Source organism: Rousettus aegyptiacus, unplaced genomic scaffold (genome assembly GCF_014176215.1).
Source record: "Rousettus aegyptiacus isolate mRouAeg1 unplaced genomic scaffold, mRouAeg1.p scaffold_m13_p_17, whole genome shotgun sequence".
Classification (NCBI taxonomy): Eukaryota; Metazoa; Chordata; class Mammalia; order Chiroptera; family Pteropodidae; genus Rousettus; species Rousettus aegyptiacus.
Window position 1 is genome coordinate 9,910,510 of NW_023416292.1, and position 21,438 is coordinate 9,931,947.

Here is a 21,438-nt window from a genome sequence, read left to right on the forward strand (position 1 = left end):
AAAAAAATTGCATTCACAGCTTTAATCTTATATTTCCATGCATATTGAGTTAAATGTTGTAAAACTATCAATTCTGTCAAAACCTAGCAAAGAGAAAACAGGACACCATGCAATCTTAATGTCCAAACTGACTAGTGATTATCAGAAATTAAATGTGCAGGAATTCCAAATCTTTTTTGATCTGAGATGTCTAGATAACTTTTGTTTTTCCATAATTGTATGAGGTTTCTACATAGTATTTAAGAATCAATTATATTGCAATTGATGTAATTAACTCTAATAATCCATTAAAAGTCAGTAGGAGGGCTATTCAAGTCAATAGAAAAGAAGGAGTATATTACGAAGGTGTTATTAACCTATACAGAATTTTACCAGACATTTTCTTTTCTTACATAATAAATACACAGTGGTTAGGAAGGCTGTCATTATAATTTAATGTGAACAATAGTCCATCACTTCTTTTCCTATACAACCCTTAACTAATTCCATGTACCGTGCACAAGTAAAATGAAACCTTTTCTAATCAGGGTACAGGCATATCAATCATCTATTACTCCATGATTAAAGAAGAGGTCCTTCCCCAGCTAAGTGGAAAAGAACTGGGTACTAGCCGAAGTTTCAGGCCCACCTTTCCTTCCAGTTGACAAATCCCAGTTTCCGATGGCTGTCTGTGCATTGCAACTAATCAGAGTAAATAGCTATCCAGAAAGTTCTGTTTAGAATACTCTAGCAACCACTAAATTGCCATTGAAAGCATGGCTACATGTTCCCCTGAGCATCAAGTGAACTTTGGAGCATTCTGAACCTTTTAAATTAAGTAAGATGAGAACTCCTCACCTTCACAGCATTCCACATGTCCTCACAGATATTTAAAACAGCCACCTCGACAGAACTGGCCCGGTCCTCCCTGGGACTCCAGGTCACAGAGCTCAGTCTGCTACCCATGCCCTCTTCATTTCCAGGAAAATTAAGTCAGGAGAGCACAGTTTCAAACAAACAAACCCACTGTCCTTTTCTGAAAGGACTCTCACTTCTCACCAGGTCCCAGTTCTGCTTTTATAATTTGATAATGAACTTGCTGTGCTCTAATATTTGCATGAAAGGACACTTCAGCATTAATCTTAGCCAGTTATCCTACCATAGACTTCATTAGGGATACAGACTGTGTTAACTTCTCCTGGCTTCACATATATGTCACAGCAGCTGTCCCCAGCTATGTGGACACCAAACAGTATCAGGAACAATACCTTCTGCACAGAGAACAGCACAGGTATAAAGCTGCAGGGGGTGTGGGGAAAGGGCACAGCACCTAGAATCATAAGACTTGGGATGACTACAGGCTCAGCCACAAATTGGCTGCGTAATCCAAAGAATATCGCTCTCCTGTCTTCTCGTCTGTAAAGTGGGTAGGAAAAGATCCCACATCGCAGGGCTGTTATTAAATTAGACCCATTACATTAGGAATAAATTAGGCAAGCATGTGAAATAAGCCTTGTAAATCAGAAAACACTACAAAATCTGAGACTGTGTTTGTTCAAAGTCACCAAGAGCTCCCAAAGCCAAGGAGAAAAGGGATAATGCAATAATTCTCAAACTTTGGAGCACACGAGATTCATCTCGAGACGTATTTCAAGGTATACATGCTTGTTTCCCAGGTGATTTGAATTCAAACTATAGGCTGAAGAAACACTGGGATAAGGGGTTGGCTGGAAATGGATTCCGATTCATTCATCAGATATTTTAAGCACTAGGAAGCCTTAGAGGATACAAATAATTACAAGATACGGCTCAATGTCCATCAGCTTCAGCTCGACGTGTAGAAAAAAGACAAACATCCAGAAACAGATAAACTATAAGGCTGTGTGTGTCAAAGCAGAAAAGGCGGCCTATAAGAAAGGCCTCTTCGAGTTTCTCCCTGTAGCCCTGACAAACATGAAATCCATATTCCCCGGAGAGGAAATTCTGGTTCACTCTGACGTCTCAAGGACGCTTCGTTCTCACCTGCTTTCTCTTCTGTACAAACCTCGGTCCTAGGCCCCCAGAGTCAACGTGAGTCATTGAGTCTCTCAGCCAGGAAACAAGGAGACAGTGTGGGGCTCCTCTCCCAGAAAGTCAGGCCTCACCGTGAAGTGGCATCTCTTACTCAGAGGGTTCATCTCAAAGATGGAACAAAGAACCCTTTTCATTCTGGAGAGCTCCCGTTTTATGTGGTACAGGTAAAGATTGAACAAATCCACCAGAGGCATGAGCAGCCGCAGTGACTAGAATGCGATACTTCCCCTCTGAAGGTTTCACTTTGAATCTCCTCCCTAAGGCCAGTCCCGGAGAGAGAATTTGGACACAGCAAAGCAGTGGCTTCAAAGTCACAGTAACTTTCTGCGTGCCTGGGAGGAGATGGAGAATGTCACCTTCCTTTTTTCTGAAACTCCCATCGTCACTTTGTGTAGGTTACAAGAATACAGAGAAAAGAGACCTGGTCCAGGAGTCAGGAGACCTGGGTTGTCGCTCTGCCCCCGTCAGTAATGAGCTAGGTAACCATCTCTCTTTCTTTGGCCACATCCTTTTCCAAAGAGAAAAATTCACGAGACTGACATCTACACTAGCTACTTCACAGGGTTAACGTGAGGGCTGGATGAAAAACTTCTTTGAAAAGTAAAAAGTGTCATCATGAAATACGAGAAATTAATATGAAAGCCCCAAAGTAAATGTTTGAGCCTCCGAATTATCCAATTTGATTACGAATGTTGTCCTCTAATTTGCTCAAGTCCTTTCTGCTGCTTTGCTTTGAAGGTATAGGCTGGTCCTCTGATAAGTCACCACCATTGATTCCTTTGCAGATAAAGACTTGCAAGACTAGGTTGTCCTATTGATTTCTGTCTGACTCTCATAGGTGTGCTTTCGCTCTCTCCAGGCTGACAGAAGCTTGAATTGCTCCTACCCCAGGCTGTGCTCGCCCACCCCCAGCCTCAACCTGACCACACAAACCTGGAGGGACCTAAGAACCTCTGACCCCCGCCGCATTCATGTGACACCTTTGTTCAGTGCTACACTCACTTGAGAGGGGAAAAAAATACCTCAACCAGGAAATAAATCTTTTGCTGCTATTTCATCCTCCCCTCACGTGGCGCTGGAATATCGCTTTATAAAGGACATTCTTGTGGCCTTTCCAGTTCTTTTCCTTTAGGTCTGCAAACGGGAGTAGCCCGACCAAGGGGAAGCTACTCCCCAGCAGAGCAGTTCTTCAAAGGGGACTTCTTTGGGCAGGAAAAGGGAATGTCTGATACTGTGGCTGAACAAACAGACTCATCGAGCCCGGTGCCAGGTTGGAAAACCGGGCCCTCCGAGCCGCCAGCCCGCCAGGCGAGCACCTCATGCGCATTCCCGCTCTGGCTCTCACTTCTCTGTCCTTCTGTCTCCCTTTTTTTTTTTTTTTTTTCCTTTCCATTCTGTCATCTTCTTTACCAAATGCCTTCGTGTTCCTGGGTATTAACCGTTGTTTTTATTATTATTAATTGACTGATCTCAGAGGCTCTGCAGGTTTCAAAGCTCACTTTTGAAGCACAAACTGTTGCATTACCTTAACTCGTGAAGTTCCCTCTATTGGTCACATGCTCCACACAGTCGCCATCGACCTTCCTTAAAAAGCATCTCCCTTTGAAGGCAGAACAGATGATCCACAATGTCATAAGCCCCGGATGGGGGCTGAGAGAATCCTAGAGCTTGATGAACCCTCCAAAGATCATTACTTTCAGGAAAAACTACAAATTTATAGACTCCAAAGGGTAACTGTTCACTTTGGGCTTTGAAAGAGGTCAGGCTCTACCAACCCCATTCACGACTTGGTTTGGAGTCTCCCTGTGTATAATAAAAGTATTTCCAAACTTCTACGCTGAATTTATACAGTATTTGTTTTTTATCTACTCGAAGAGCTGATCATAAGTGAAAGTCCAAACCAGAGGTCACAGCAGAGTTAAGGCTTAGAAACTGAAATTTGTCTTTTCCAAACTACAACTTTTTTTTCTTTTTATACAGTAATACCAGTAAATGTTATGGTTATTGAGAAAATCTAGACACTGACTAGCTTTAGCTGTAACTAGTATATCCATACATACTCACAAGGACGGTGACAGCTCTCTGTAGACTTCTCACAACACATTATGAGAATTTTTTTCAACCGTCCAAAAGTTAGGCAGAGGGTCTCGGTCTTATTGCTCTGTTCTTAATGTCTAAATACTTTCTTAAATATTTCTTTGAAAAACATTTTATAAACTTTATAAACTTCAAGTTCCAATGCAAACAACAACAATAAAGACAATGGTTAAGTAAATATCTGGTCAGTAAAGATCTCTGTCTCAAAGTATTGTCATTTTTTCCCAATAATAAGTTCTTAATCTCAACCACTCAAACACATCCCACTTTGCCATCAACATGTATGCACAGAAAGTTATTTTGGAAAAGGCTAGCTGAACCCCACGCATTACATTTGTCCATTCTGAATATGTGTCAGAAATTACCGTGGAGTAGTCACAATACCGATCCAATCACCGTTGATGTCATTAAACATGACCACCAAGAGAAGTCCAGACTTGCCATGAATTAGTCAACTTATTTTAGCATTTGCCTAGAGCTGTGTTTTGTCTGCCTTTAGGGAAGGAGAAACAAAATCTAATTCAGCTAGTCAAATGCTGTCTGACAATACCTGGATATACAGAAATGTCTCATGAGCAAACAGATCTTTAAATGACTTTTGTATAGGCGCCGCCATCAATTACTTGTCGAACTAAGAATTGGAGTCAGTGATTATTTTGAGCCAGTGAAAGTCTACAATGCACCCGTTCTCCTTTTGAGTCGCACAGACTGGGTTCTCGATTTTGCAATCACTGGCGCAAACATTCCCTCAGACATGCTGAAGGGACAAGGTGGGAGACATTCATTTCAGTTACCTTTGCCCAGGCTTTATTTGTTCTGCAGATAATGAACTTTGGTCTTCTTTACTCAACCAGTCATCTTGCACAAACAGTAAACTCCCTCAAAACTTTCTGTTCCCATGGGACCCTTGAGAAAACAAAATGGGCGAAAAAAAAAAAAAAAAGGCATGATTAAAATCTACTTTCTTTGGTCAACATCCTAAAATTGAGCAATTTCTTGACATCTTAAAAGGGACTATCCTGGCGTCAGTATGAGAGTTAGTTAGTAAACTCCCTATTGATCAAATAACTGAAATCAGTAATAACTGGAGTCAGAAATCTGAGGTTGCAAACATTATCTCTGTAACCATTTCCTATTTTTCCATATAGCAACATCGAACTCTTATCCACATTCATTCATCTTTTCTAAGCAGTGGTTTCTCAACTTTTAGATCACACACTTCTACCAATAAAAAGATTGGGGGGTCTATCCAATCTACGTATTTTCACTGATAAATTACATATATTTTCTTGCATCGTGTGCATCAAAAACACATACGCCAAAAGAATTCTTTATTTAAGATTAAGTAAAAATATTCAAATAAAGAGAAGGTTTCATATCTTCTGTCTGTACTGGATCATTTTGGATTGTCCACGCAGTGTAGGATCTCCTACTCCTGAACCCGCTGCTTTGAGAATGCAGTGACCTGCCATTGTCTCAAACTCAGTCACCACTTTGCCCTAATTGAAACCTATTTTCAAGAGAAGATTTGCTATCAGTATCATCGTCTTATGTGAAGAAGAACTCACCATTACATTAAAGCTTCCAGCAGGACTTGAATTTTAAGTATATACTTAATCATGAGGGGAAAAAAAGCTTTATTTCATGTTAATGTATTATCAGGAATGGCAAAACAAATGGCAAAACAAAACATATGCATTGATCCAATTCTTCAGGTAATTATAAAATAGTCTACTTGATTTTAACCTATAAAAACAAGGGAAAGTAGAGCACAGAGCATGTCAACGAACTGTTGAGACATGTCTCCTGGTAATTAAGGCAAAGTATGTATTATTGTTGTTATTTAACTTAAAATATTCCCTAGAATGTCCTTTCACTCTGTGTGGGATAATATAGATATAGAGACGTAACATAAGAAGGCACATACGATACTAGGTTCGTGGCAGGCAACTTGCCGAGCGTGTGCAGGAATACTGCCTGCCCTTGGACCTTGTCAGGCTTTGACCTTTGTTTCTGACATGTCAAAGTATCTCTTGTGTCATCACCGGCCCCTTCCCCCAGTCCCTCCTAGTTGTTACCACTGAAAGAACATAAACTATGCCAAAAATGATAAGCCTTGAGAAATGCTGAACAGCACCAATTCATCTGTCAACATTCCTGTTCTGAAATCTCCTTTTACTTAACAAACGCGGCTCACCTTTCTCTGAAGATGCAAGGGAGAAGAAAACTGAGGCCAATAATCAAATATTTCTCTCCAGAAGACAATTCTCCAGAAAGACATTGAAAGATGCCGCCTGTCTAGGTTACCCTGTGATGCCTGGGTTCCCCTTTGCCTTTATAACTGTCACAAGGTGCCCCACCTGCACTGGATCAGAACTGTTCAAAAGAGGAAGCTCGCCGGGAGCAAAATCTGATTTCGCAGCTTCTCCTGCTGTCCCTATTATGAGTTTAAGAAGCGAGCTTCAGCCTCCACGCACAGCAGGAACTCAACATGTTAAGCCACAGATGAAGATCCCAGTTTTGCTCAGACCTTGTTTTAAAGAATGCATGCATGACTCAGCTCATCAAGTTGATCGCCAAGATATGGATCAGATAACCACAAAATGACCAGACCACAAATTATCAGAATAGCTCTTTGCCAGTTTCATAACCAAATATACCTGATGTTGAGGTTTATCGCTTAGAAGTTGACTATAAAAACTGTTAAGTCCAACTAAAGTTAATAAACGAAAGTTAAAGCTGAGTTTTAATCTCCGCAAGGGCAGAGGCTGTGTCTGTTCTGTCCAACACTTTTCCTCAGCACTGATCATAGTGCCTGTCACACAGGAGGTGCCCGTAGCAACTTATTATAAGCTGACCACCATCAGTTCTTTCCTTCCTGGAATGCACAAGCCATTCTGCTATTGGGAGAGGGAATCTACTTCTCCAACTCCTGGAATCTAGATTGCCTGGTGACTGCTTTGACAAAGGGAAGATAGAAATGATCTGGGTGACTTTTAAGGCTAGGTCTTAAGAGGCTTTGCAACTCTTACTTGAATTTTTTAGAACACTTGTGCTGGAGGCAGCTGGTCACGATGTAAGAAATTTGATTATGAAGAGAATAATAAGCTCTGAGGATGCCCAAGCTAACCACATGGAGAGAGAGAGAGTCCTGACTAGTCCGATGACAGACATGAGAATGAAGAAACCTTTCGATGGTTCTCGCCTCAGCTAGCATCTGACTTCAACCACATGAGGGATGCCAAGAAGAACTCCCAAGCTGAACCCATCAACTTCAAGGACCAAGAGTGATAATAACAAACTGTTACATTAAGTCACTAGGTTCTGGGTAGTTTATTACACAGCATAGATAATGGGGAAAGTGTTCTATGTTTATTGAATAAATAAATTAATTGATAAAAGAAGCCACTGAGAATAAAGGGTTCCCAAATAAACCAAATGAAATCCATTAAATAAATTATTAAGGTGATGTCAACAACAGTAAATGCTATCAGAAAATTGGAACAACTTTGTGGATAATTAAGGCTGAGAGGAAATCTGCTACAGAGTAGAGAAAGTAATTTTTTTTGAGTGTGGAATTTTCCAGATTTGCTAACCATCTTGACTGTGTTCATTAGATGATTGTGCAATGTCCTACTTCCCTTCACACAAAGTAAACTCGTGATTGTGCTTCAGCCATGGTTCTAGGTGCAAAGTAGGAGAAAACACATTAACAAACAAGGACCATGGGTAACCAAGAAAAATAGACTGTCTAGAGCCTAATTTATCTGTGAAGACTCTAACTCTTCTCTCTCTCTAGTCTTTTAATTGTATAAAATAGACTTTGGTCAGGTACACTGTGTAAAACAACTAAATATAGCCAGAGATCAGGGTGGGTGGGAATGGAAAAGAGAGGCTAAATGCGGGGCGCTGGCAGCTGTTACATCATCACATCCCCCATAATTGTGCTATTAGGTACACAGGACTCTTCAGCTAGATACAGTCACCACTTTACAGTGATAAAAATATTAATTAGTGATATGATCCATATCTTTCATTTCTTTGATGGTTGTAAAAAAGCCTGAGTCATTCTGTCATTATTTTTACCACGGGCACAATAGTCTTACCCTTTTTTGGTGAAGAAAATAAATATCAGGAGGATATCTTTCATCTTTCACAGAGTTTTAACTTTGTGCCTTTTTAGATGAAATCACACCAGGGTCTAGCCTTCCCTTTCCTGAGTATCCTTATGGCTTAACAGGTTCTTCTCAAATCCAAACCCACGCTACCTCATTTGCACTGAGAATACTCCTAACCCTGCTCCAGCATGAATTCATAAATTCCACATTCCCAAGGAGATCCCAACTCTGCCAGAGCACAAAGGTTGAGTCCAGAACCAAACAAACAAAACAGAAATACTGTGACCAACTCTACATAGTCAACTTGTGAATGCATTTTAAAACAAACAAAAAAATTAGATTGACAGTCTCCATGGATCCAATAAACCAGACAACTGTCAACTCCTCCTCCTTTCGGCTGTACAGACAGGACCCAGAGTTCAAGCTTAAGGTCACTTGTTGAGCAAGCAGCTACTCACAGTCACCTGAGCAGGTTAGAAAGGAAAATGGCTTAAGCTGGGGTAGCATTTAGGGTAGTCGTTGGAGAGAATTATCAGATTCTATGGCTAGCAGTTCTTAAAATCAGACAAACACATGGAGACTACTTTCTTATTAGCTATTGATTCTGTTGTCATTCCATTTGAATCGATTCAGAACAATTTACTGTTTGGTAGTGTCCTGCATTGACTGGGGATAGAGAACAGGTTAAGATCTGCCCTAGAGGAACTTGCAAGAAGACATGGGTTATGGAGGAGTGACCACCTGAAGCTCCTGTTGGGAGGACAAGGAGCACTTGTGCCAGACATTTTCTGTTGAGGCTCAGTAAGTACCATCTTTGTCCTTTGAAGCTCCTCTCTGTACCACAAGGTCTGAGAGCCTGGAAAATACATTTCCCAGTCTCCCTTGCCAGTGAGGTTCTTGGTATAATTGGCCATGGAGAGGTGCAATCTTTGGAAGGTGGAAGAAAAAAAATCACTTTCCTCTATCAGTAACTATAAGCAAAAGTGTGGGCATTGGCAGATAGCAGACTATGGGGCTAGGTGTCCGCTTCTGAGCATCCTCCTGAGACTCACTCCCTTCAGTGCTGCAGGCAGCTGAGATCATCAGTGGCAACCTGGCTTCCCAGTGATTCCTTCACTTCATATTTCCCTAAAGTACCAACTTCCTTGACCTTTACTCTCAGCTCACTCAATGATTCTGTAAACCTCTAATTCTTTACATTGAACTCCTTCCTCATGGAAATATTTTTAGTATATAAATCAGAATGGACTAGGTAAATTTCACTACTAAACAAACCACAAACTCTAAATAGTATTTTTAAAAAATAGCCTGTTGCTTGTTCAAGATGTAAGGTGAATAGCTTCCATCTTGTAGCTACACTATCTGAACACACGTCATCCAAGATTCGTGTGGAAGAAGAGAACTTAGAGAAAACATACACATGCTCTCTTAGTTTCCTGGACCAAAGGTGACACGGTACCTCTGCTTACATTCTATTACAAAGAACTGGAATTGGTCTTGTGGCCCCAACTACATTGCAGGGAAGAGGGGACTATGGTTTTCCCCTGTGGCCAGGGTGAAACAATGGTTTGGTGAACACATTGCCTTGCATCAGCCACAAGAGGCTTCTGTTTTCTAACTAAACTGGACTGTGATATTTGGTACCAGATGTGATGTCCTGTAACAAAGCCCTAAAATATATGGCATCGACTTTGTAGTCAGGTTGCTGGAAGCAAACATATTAGGCTGGATGGTGGGAGAGCCACATCATTTAGTGGAAAAACTCTTGGCAAAACTGTTGCCTTTAGTAACTTGAAAGTCAGACCACATGACTCTTGAGCTTGTAGATGAAAAATAGCATGTGTTGGCTGTTAATGGCTGTTTTTTGACAACATAATAGAAGAAAAAGAGGCTATCAGGGAAATAACTAACTGATTCTCAGGCAAAGATAAAAAAGAAAAAGCAACTGTTTCTACAGCTTCCTTCTGGTATCAATTTTTACATTAGTCAAGGAAAGTAATGCCTGCTGGTATAACCAGCAGTCCCAAAAAGCTCCGTGGCTTAATATACCAAAGTTTATTTTTCATTCATGAACAGTCTAACATGGATATTCCTTGTTGGGCAGCTGTCCTGGGCTCCTTCAAACAGCCATTCTGGGATCTAGATTTCTTCCATGTAATGGCTCTACATCTTCTAGAATGGGTGACATCAAGGTTGTCCAGCCAGGAGAGAGAGAGGGTTGGAGCAGGGTCGGGGAGAGAACACAGAAAATACACACAGTCTTAACCCAGAACAAGAGGGACACACATCTCTTCCATTCAGCTCATATTCCACTGATAAGAACTAGTCACATGGTCCCAAATCAACTGCAAGAGAGGATGGGTAATGAAGTCTCTGGCTGAGCAATTTCTTCTATGAAACAACTCTACACTGTGGAAGGGGATGATAAATATTCCCTGGCCAGCTAGCCATCTATGTTGTAGCACTATAAAGTTTTGTTGGCGGGGGGGGGGGGGGGGGGGGGGGAGGTTGTTTGTTTGTTTGTTTGTTTTTGCTATTATATACATTTCCCCACTTAATAACTTCTTTCCTCTTTCTTTTGACATGCACTGCTCTCTTTTGTCTCTCGTTTGATCTTACTTTCTTCTTTTATTTTGCTGTTAATGATCATTAACTGTAGCGTTCTACTCTCTGAGCTATTTCTAGGTATGAGGTCAAGAGAAAAAGATGGGGCTGTCATCTTGTCAGAATTGAGGAAGAAGTCCTTTCTGTGCCTTTTCCTTCCACCTCAGATCCCATCTGATTCTTACTTTAGAAGTGATAAGGAGTGCAAGGGGGGGTGGGCCAAAACAAATCTAAGAGGGCAAAATATATATATCTGCAAGACTGTGGATGTTTTGTACACTTCCTTGTTCCATCTTTTTCCATATGGTCGGGTTTCCTGCTGGCTTTGGGTAGAAGTTTCAAGTGTTCGGTTGTTTTCTCTTTATTCAATAATTAATAGAGATCACTCATCACTGCTGAATGAGGAGGGCAAAAGTGATTTAGACAGTTTCAACTGTCCGATAAGACAATTATAATGTTTAGGGGGTTTTATTTCACTCGCAGATGCAACTTCCATCCATTTTCAGTTTAAGGGAAGAAATAAACATACACTTTTGAAAATGCGAAACTTGAATATTCTATAATTTGCAAATGCCACATCCTCCATGGGAGCTGGCCAGCACAAGTAACTATTTCTTCACTACAACCTACCTCACTCCTAGCCTTATTTGCGGGGTTTAGAACAGGAGAATAAGGCTTTAGTTCCTATCTCAACAACTCCTGTCCTTTGGAATAATCCCCAGTGTCATGAGCTGGGATTGGCCGGCTCAGAAATGTGAGTTTTCTAACTTTAATTGAAATCTGTGTTGTGCAAGACTTGACACTCTCAATTCTGTGTCATTGTTTGGCAAAGAGTCCCCGTAAAGTCACGGCCTCACAGCATCTTTCTATTTCTGTGTTTGCCCTCTTTTCTGGTGGGGGAGCTGACATGAAGCCAGAGCCCTGGAGCCCTGACAAGCTTTTAGAGGCGCTTTTGAGTGTAAGAGCAAAAATAATAACAATACATAACATGTTTTATATAGTTGCCAGACATTGTGCAAGCATTGTCGTATTTAATCCTCTCAAAATGTTATGAGGCAGACCTTGTTATCATCATCTCTGTTTTATAAATGAAGAAACTGAGGCGGGGAGAAATGAAGTCACATGTCGAGGAGATATAGTTATTGAATGTTACTTCAAGAACTTCAACTTGATACTGTTTGACCGCAAAGCCCGCAGCTAAACCACTGTTACTGACTATTTCCATAAAAATTACCCAGAGAGTTAGCATAATGATGGTGGGAGTAGGGCAGGGTCAATCAGAAGAAAATAATTTAAAAATGCAAATTGCCACAGAAATTAATCACAACAACAAAAACTGTTAACATTTCCTGAACAGTTATTATATACCAGGCACTGTTTTAAATCCTTTACATAGATTTAGAATCCAGGGAATCACTGCAACAATCCTAATATTTTTTTTTGCAGAAAATGAAGCACAGGATCACACGACTAGCAATTAGCAGGATGTCGAGGAAGAGAAATAATAAACTTGTTTGTCCTCCACAGAGATACGAAAGGGCAGACTGACAAGATAGCTAGAAAGTTCTTTGGCAGAGCTTACCTTCTGACTTGCTCACACAGTCAGAATCATCCCGAGGTCACAGGAATCCAAGGCCCCGGGCCCAGGCTCTCTCCTCAATCTGAACGTACGAAGTTTTGGATGACGCCTGTGCATCCTTAGAACAGTCCATCACTCCTCCCTCAGCAGACCAGAAGGGTTCCGGTGCCAAGGAGCTCTTCTGTCCTATTGAAAGCAAAGAATGGTTGCCTCTGAAATAAGTACAAAGAGCAAGCAAATTTAGTCAGTTTATGCAAAACACAAAATGGCATCTGCCATCTGGAAAAACACACCAAAGGCGTGAGCCGTCAAGCCCCTTTCAAGACTTTGGCATGTAAAATCAACATTCTTTTTTGAGTTTGAAAGGTCCATGTGAACTCCCAACTTCATTAAATGTAATCCCCCTTCCTCTGTTCCCGTCACTGGCCACACACTCTCCCAGTTAAAGAGATAGACATATATGTAATGTGTGTAACATATTACATATAATATCAACATATAATAATACATAATATACATATGCAACATATACATATATGTGTGTATATATATAATATATTTTATATACATACACACACACACACACACACACATATATGTATTTCCTTTCTCAGTGGTGCAAAGATCTCTGAGAAGATGGACTTGACAACAGAGGGCTTTTTAAAAAATAATGATTTTTTAAATTCTTCTTTTTTGTTTATAATGGTTTAAATGAATAAACTTGCCCTCGTACTGCATATATACACCTGGAACCTATGTCATTGACATTCCAGAGGCCCCGAAATTGTGGGTAGATGCCGTGTTGTCTTTAGAATCACGAACTCCTGATATCGCCCCCATCGGCACTCACTTCAAGGAGTTCAAGAAAGATGAGACTAAGGAGGGCTGCTCAGTCTTTGTCTTGGGGCCAGGCAGGGCAAGCAGGGTGTCCAGAAAGAAATGTGGCCATCACATAGAAATGAAAATAAGACGCTGGCAATGTTTATGTAAGAGTTATGATCAAATGCACAGAAACCGAGACCCAGAAAATGATTGATGTGGTGTTAAGGTGGAGGTTGGTCAAGTCAAACGGACTGAGAAGGGACAGAATCATGGCTGACGATGAAGTTATCTATAGGCTTGGAATCCAAGAGGCTGGAGCATAGCCAGAAACAGTGAGTAAGGCAGGACCGTGGGACTGTCACACATGTGACGGAAACTAGAATGAAGTGATTCTCAGGGACCCGCTACCTCATGTGCATTAGGTCACTGTCGTAAAAGCTCTACGTGGGAGGTACTTTACGTGCGAGGAAACGGGTCCACAGAGGTTAGCTGACGCGGCTGGTAGCAGTATCTAAATTTAAAAGTGGGTGGCCTGATTTCAGAGTCTGCCTCTATAACCACCACGTTTTACTGCCCGGCATATGTATGTATGTATAGCCTAGACCAGAAAGATCTATACCACGAGATTATCAGCTTCCCCCTGGTGGTAGAATCACAGGTGACTCCGATTTAACATACCACTCTGTATTTCCCTATTTTCTGTTTTATAATCAAAATGTTTCAAAGGTTACTGGGAAAAGCAGCTAAAATTTATTTAATGAAGAAAGGAAGCTGAAACTTGATTAATGAAGAAAACTTGGTCTTCTCATGAGCAAAAGACCGTATGAGGCCAAATGCTGGGGCGAGGGTCTGAGAGGCAGCCAGGATTGGTCCTGGTGCTGCTCACATCGGAGTCTATTGCTGTCTGTGACTGATGGGGTGGTATCTTTTATCTGCAGCCATCCAGCTCTTTCCAAGGCTGAGGATGATTCCCAAGGTTGGGCCTTTGGGAGTAGGAGCAGCATTGCAGGGGACAGGGAAGATGGGCTGGAGGACAGGTCACATCTCCAGAGCTGATCCGATCAGAGCATCAGATTCTCCACTCCTTTTCGTAGCACACTCTGTGCATGTGTGTTTGAGTCCTGGCTGACTCATTCAGTCATCCCTCACTCCCTTTCGGAAGGGCCTAGTGACGATATAGTTCTGTTGCCTTAAAATGGATAATCTTTTGATCATTTCTTTGCCCGGTAGACTTAGGGAGACATGCTGACGTTGAGCAGAAGTTGGTGCGGCGTGTGTCGCCTGTTCTAATGGAAAGCCGCATCGCTTGGAGTCCGCCAGACCTCAATTAAAATCTTAGTTCTGCTCCTTATCAGCTGTGAGACCACAGGACAATTCATTCCACTTCTTTGGCCCTCAGCTTCCTCACCCATAAAATGCAAGATGCTAGTTAGAAAGATTGGACAGGCACAATACATTATTATTATTATCAGAAGTAGTGATAACATTAGATGCTACCAACACACAAGCTCCAGCGGAAGACCCACTCCTGCCACCTCTGGGAAGTTAACAAGTCGCTACAAAAATGATGTGACAATGGACTCCAGTATATTATTGAAATGACATTCTCCAACTCCAGGGGCTGAGGAGCTTGTTGCTATCACAGAAGCCCCTTTAGGCCAGTCTTTTGAGTGTCACTTACAGCAGTTTGGAAGTAATCTGCTTGCTCGCCCTTCCAGCAAAGGATGTCACGATCAGCTAATGGAAAGTGACAAGAAGGGATATAATGAATGAGAGGGAGTTAAAGTTTGGGATGAAAAAAAGAGCCTTGTTCTTTTGGGGAATGCACAATGCTAAGCATACCATGTTAAATCGTGCGTGTCAAATAATGGACTAATTAAGAATCTTCATCCATTTTTTTTCACATCTCATTTCTGTTATCCTTTCAAAGATGTATTTTCAAATTAGCTCTTAGCTCTTTAAATAAGTACCAAGGGGAAAGAAGAAGAAGAAAGAGGGCTCATCTATCAGAGAAGCACAAGATAAACATAAAAGAAAATACACAAGGAGCGGAGTTGGGGGCTTTGTGAGCAATGTTGGGAAGTTTTATAATCATAGCGGCAACTTCTTGAATAATGGAATTTAATAACATATAATAAACTATGATCCAGGAGAACTCTGATTCAATCCCACTAATTGTTTGAGCCAGTGAAACGAAGGCAAAGTTTATCGTGCCAACACGCTGCTAATGCCACTGAACACTGCAGGGGACAGACAATTGTTCCCAGCTGCCTACCTCCTCTCACCCAGAGGGCACATGGTCCCAGCCTTCCAAACACCAAGCTGAATCTCCAACTTTCAATGACAATCCTAGTTCTAGGACTTTAAAGTCACAGAAATGTAATTTTTGTAATCAACAAACTATTGTATTAAGCAGAGAACAGAGGGGTAACTAGATACAAAGCCTCCAATTAGGTTATAAAGAATAATAACCAATATGCTTTCATGCTAATGCCAAAAAATACAAAAACCTATAATAAATCTAATTGAGCACATGATCATAAGCACTGTTTTTCTACCTACATAGCTCTACTGTATTACGGTAGATTCCAAATAGAGAAACACGTTTCTTTTTTCATTGTTATTGAAAAGGGTGTTTTTTTTTTTTTCTTTTTAATTTGGGTCATTTTACCAATGTCAAAAAATGGGAAGGTATAATTAAGAAAAAATAATCTTCTCTGTCGTTACTCATCGATTATAGCTAAGCATAAAAATGAAGACAGGAATTGAAACAATTATCTGGATAGTAGTTCAGGTCTCCCCTCAAAGGTTAGAGGTTTCTAATAAAACATATTTTTGCCTGAATTATTAAGATAACAACCTTAGTTTTTACTTTATCAGTGTGGACCTGTCTGTTGATGAAAAATCTTTTGTAATCATTTAAAAGAGTTTTTAAAGCTTTTTCTGACAATTAAGTGTGTGATTTTTTTTTTTGTATATAAACTTTAAAGTACCTCAACAACACACAATCTCAAATTCTATAGAACATTTTGCAAAGCAGCTATTTAAATTTCTTAACCTAAAAAATGTTAAGAATAAGTATTACCTTCCCTTTCTCAAAAAGGTTCCTAAAATTTTGGTTACATTTGGAGACAGAAGGGGGAGTGAATACCTCTGTAAACCGATAGTCTAAAAACAGGAAAATTAGTATTGTGCCACAGCTACGAGCAGCTAATAAAGAGAACATGGTTAGAAGAGATTAAGGTTCAAATTAAGGTCAGAAAAAAGACTGATTGAGGAAAACTGCCATGTTCCGTTGCATGGCAGTTTAAGTGAGGCAGTTTCCCCCTGAATCAGTCTTAGGTTGAAAAATTACACTGCTGGGGTTAATAAAGAGGCTGGGCATTTGTTTGGACTGAGACTTCAATTAAAATGTTGTTTGGGGCAGCCAGAGCTAATGTCTTGCTTAGAGGTAAACTGAACTGCCGTTTAAGAGGATGGGAAAAAAAGAAGAAGAAGAAGAAGAAAGACCACCTAACCTGTCAAAGACACTGAATAACTGGCAGAAAGAATTGTGTTTGCTGGACCGGTGCCCAACTCAGCAGTGAGCATTCTTAAGGGTTTTGTGACATCATCCGAGGCAGCCGAGGTTTTCTGAATTTTTGATTGTCGCACTGGGTGAGGAATCTAGCGTTCAGCTGAGCCTTCTTTGAGACAAAAGAAAAAAAATCTGGTTGGTGAAATATGCCAAGGTTTTTTTGGTTTTGTTTTTTTGTTGTTTTGTTTTTTTTTTTTTTTTCTGTTTTTAAATGCCACAAACAGGGTGGGACCAAGAATTCTGAGTCTTAGTCTTGTGACCCTACTCCAGAGACAAAAATTGATGAATATAGTTCATCGAATTTCTCAGTCCATATCAATTTGCCCACAGTTAAACAAAACCCAAGTTTGCTTTCATTTCACTTTTTAGGGTGAATGGAAATCCACCCCCCACCCCCCACCCCACCCCCTGAATAAGCTCTTTCTCCTCTACATTCGCTCGTATAGTCCACGGAAATTCATTAAACGTCTTTGCTCTGGCCAGCCAGCATCAGGCATCCCTTGGTCAACAAAGGAGACATGTCTCCTAGCCTTTATGAGGCTTATAGTCAATAAGTAAAAAGAGAAATAAATATATAATTACAAATAGGTTAAGACTAGAGGAAACAGCATGGCATGGAGACAGATACACATGCCATTTCTCTCCAATCTTTTTCTTAACCAATCCTGTGAGAAGTTATGATTTAAAGACCTCATTATTAGCGCATGGGGTGGTTAAGGAAGCTGTTTTATGGGAGACAGATGATAATGTGATTTTCGATTGGGGAGTTTGGAAACTAGCGACAGAGATAAAGAGAGTGACGCACAGGGGCGAGGGGGGCAGCCAAAACAGTGTGGATTGGAGCCCAAATGGAGTATAGACTTTGGTGTTTCTTGTCCAAAGAGTGGTACAAACGAAGCAATGAAGTCTCAGAGAAATGCAGAAACAGGAAAGGTCCTGTGGAGGGAGAGAGGCTGTGTCACGGGAGAAGTAGGACCAGCTGACAGTACAAAAAAAAAGGTGCAGTAAGGTCCAGAAAAGAGGAAGGGACCCCTCACGTTGCTCATTTCCTGCCCGCTGTTCAATTTTTTTAAACCAAGTCTAGTGAATGGACCCCACTTATCTGGATCTGAATTCAAATTGATCCCTAAAGTCCAGAGCTCTCATTCGAACTAAAGAAAATAATTATGGGAGCATGAACTCTCCTCTCCCTTGATCCTACCAAAATTAAAACAAAATAAAGCTAATAGAAGGTGTTTAATCTTCACAATATCCTTTAAGAAGATAAAGGCTCGGACTTAAGCTACACAAAGGCACGGACTTCCCACTGAAAAATGGGGACGATAACACTTTGAAAACGAAGTGCCAATGATGAGATCATTGCAATGGGAACAAGGGAACCAGCGAGCTGAGAAGTAACACAACATCATGAGAGCTGTGTCTGTCCAACTCATGGCAAAATCTGCCAAGCCCAGATTGACTTCATTAGTCATTTAGAAGCGCAGAGATCACAGAAAAAAATGATCCTCCTCCTCACTGAGAAATGGTTGATCATCAGTATAAATAGAAACTGATTAGAACACCAATTCCTCAAAGCATAAATATTTCATTCACCGACCAGTTGCTATTTTGCCCTTGGCAATTAAGAACAAAGTATGCAATGCCACCACACAAAAGGTGTGACCGTAATCGACTTAAACGAGGAACTGGGTTGAACGCGGATTCACACTGCATACAGGGTGGACACACAGACCGCATTATCCCAGAGGCAGTCGGGGAACCTGGGGAGTGATGAGCATGACTACTCAGCCCCGTCGGCCCTCTTCGCCTCCCTTCACCGCTTTGCGTCCACTTCAACCAACGTGATTGTCACTCGGCCGGTGTTTGTCAGGTACTTTCCAGATGCCGGCACCGTGTTGGGCACTGGGAGTTCTACACTCAACGAGACAACCACAAGACCTTGTCTCTTATCGTCCCCAACTTATCTTTGGTCTTCTCCATCTCCCTACCCAGCTTAATGTTTTTTTTCCAGAGCATTTGTCACTACCTGACATTGTAACACATCTATGTTTGTTTCTTGTTCATCACCTCACTTACTAAGACACAAACGACACGGGCAGGGACCTGGACTGCCTCACTGCATGGTCCCCTGACATCTAGGCCACATTAAGGGCTCAAAGGATATTTGTCGGGTGAATACAGCTATGTTCTGATGGCTCATTCATTTCCATTGTGATGAGCAGAATCAAGGAAAACTGTTGGTGTTATGGGCAAGTGTCATCAAGGGTTTGCAAACTAGAAAATGAAGGAGGCCCTTCCTGAGCAAAAGACATTTAAGTTGGACCTTAAATAAAGAGAGGGGTTTGTCTTGAGAAGAGGTTGGAAGAGGCCTTTCAAAGAGAGGCAGCGCACATAAAAGGTGTCTGCAGTGTTGAAATAACAAGAATAATAGAAGGTGTTTAATCTTCACAATATCCTTTAAGAAGATAAGGCTCCGACTTAAGCTACAGAAAGGCACCGACTTCCCACTGAAAAATGGGGATGACAACACTTTGAAAACAAAGCACCAATGATGAGATCGTTGCAATGGGAACAAGGGAACCAGCGAGCTGAAGGAGTAACACGACATCATGAGAGCTATTTCTCTTACTATACGGCAGGGCCGTGAACTCACTTCCGTTCCTCTCCTAAGCCCATGGTCCGACTGACTACTTGCTCACACTCATCTCTTCCCCTGATTCTCTAAATTGCCATAAAGATAAGCCTAAGAGTTCCTACATGATTTTGTGTCAACATATGACACAAAATATCCTACCTAATGTCTTCCCAACCACACTGTGAGTGCCTCAGATGGGTCTTATTTATCTTGGTATCACCAATATTTAGCACGGAGTCTGGCACATGATAGGGGTATAAATTAATGGATGGATAAACCCAAGGCAATCTAATATAAACTCTAAATATGCCCTTTAAGAAAACGCATGATACACAAATCCAAACACATAACAGATAAGTTGAAGATGGACCATTCACGTAACAAGAATTCTACATTCCCTGTCCTTTCCTTCCTCGCCGCCTATCACACTGTTCCTCTGTATACTGGTTTTTCTGGTAAACCGAAAATACGACTCATTTTTAAAATGACAGATACTGATATTGTACCATTACATAAAGGGAGGAAGGGAACCACGGGGACATTTATATGACTACGCATGAGTCACGCGTCCACGCACAAGCTGAGAGAAGGTGCAGTTAAGGAGCACGCAGAAAGGGAGTTGCTCCCTACTGCCTGATTCTCCCTCAAAAGCATCGAAAAAGCTATACCTCATTAAAAAAGGCAGAAAGGTGAGAAACAATGCATTTTAAACTAGAAAGATGCCGCATACAAATATTTAACACAGACGTACAAAAGCTGAAATATTCCAGACTGACCACAGTTCAGAAGTTGGAATCCCCTCCATGAGATTACTAGGAACAACATGTTTATTGGCTCATGAAAGACATGTCACCTAACAATTCGTAATAGGGGGTCTGAGGAAAATAACTCACCCATCGTGAAGTCAATGTTCAAGTCAATATCCCTTGGGGAGAAAAATATTGCTCATTGATGAAGATTGATTTTTCTTTTCCTTAAGAAATTCTGGAAGAGTAAACTTTTTTTTTTTTCATAGTGAATGTAACTGAACACGCCAATGCCAAGGTCTGCTTTTTCCCATCTTCACAATACTCAAAACTTATTACTGTAATTATAAATGCTCTTCAAGCTATAGACATCAGTTCCATTTTTAAAACCTCATTTTAATATCTAAGCAACAGGATCATAAATAATTTGGTGTATGTGCTTTGCTTTACTTAGCAGCGTCTTATAAGTGAGATACTTTTTGATGTTTTAAGACAATAAAAAATTAGAGTAAAAAGTAAGAATACTGGATCCAAAATGTGTTTATCTACAAATTTAATAACGACTATTTTTTTTTTTAATTTCTCACTGTTTTTCCCTTACCTCAATTACAGCAACAACAAATCTAGCCATTTGCCTATGGCCTTCAAAAAAGCAGAGGGTTTGATGAACAAAGACAAAAAAAGGATTAATTTAAAGGGGTTTCATATTTAATATTTTGCTCCAGGCTAGTGGGTCTTTAAGACTTCTTTACAAGGCTGCAGTAGATGATATTGTATAATTCGTAGACTGTCTTCTTAGGCCAAATGTGTGACCGGAAGAAAGTTTGCCTTCTACCTTTTTGAAACTCAAAAGTTGCATAAGAAAGAACAGCTGGGTGATTTGGGGAGAAAAAAAAAATGTCACTCAATTAATGTTTGTTAAAAAGGGTGTCACAGATCGTTGGCAGAATTCCCGCTCATTGGCAACTCCCCCAAACTGGCGAAGATTAATTGAGCACCCAGACTACTGAGTTCCACGAGGAAAGGAGCAGAACGTGTTGGTGATGACAAAGACTGAGCTGCGGAACCAACAGAGCATAACTGGATGGACCATGTTCAACACGGGCGTTACACTATCGAAACCCTGGCAGCAAAACGTGTGATTTTTGTTATTGTTTTCCCTGTGATGAAAACAGATTCCTATCAAGCTACGCACTCTCATACCCCAT

At 40.9% G+C, this 21,438-nt stretch overlaps 1 long non-coding RNA gene across 5 annotated transcripts in view; it reads right to left on the minus strand.

Moving 5' to 3' along the window:
- Positions 1-21,438, minus strand: part of LOC107521628 — a 139,220-nt gene that overhangs the window by 110,678 nt on the left and 7,104 nt on the right. For 4 of the 5 annotated variants that reach the window (XR_004955116.1, XR_004955113.1, XR_004955112.1 and 1 more), the window contains exons 3-4: positions 12,454-12,636; positions 4,944-5,055 (exon numbers count right to left, since the gene is read on the minus strand). This is a non-coding gene — a long non-coding RNA (uncharacterized LOC107521628). Of the gene's footprint in view, positions 1-4,943; positions 5,056-12,453; positions 12,637-14,953; positions 15,010-16,790; positions 16,959-21,438 lie in introns of all 5 variants that reach the window. The other variant, XR_004955115.1, reaches the window with a different exon arrangement.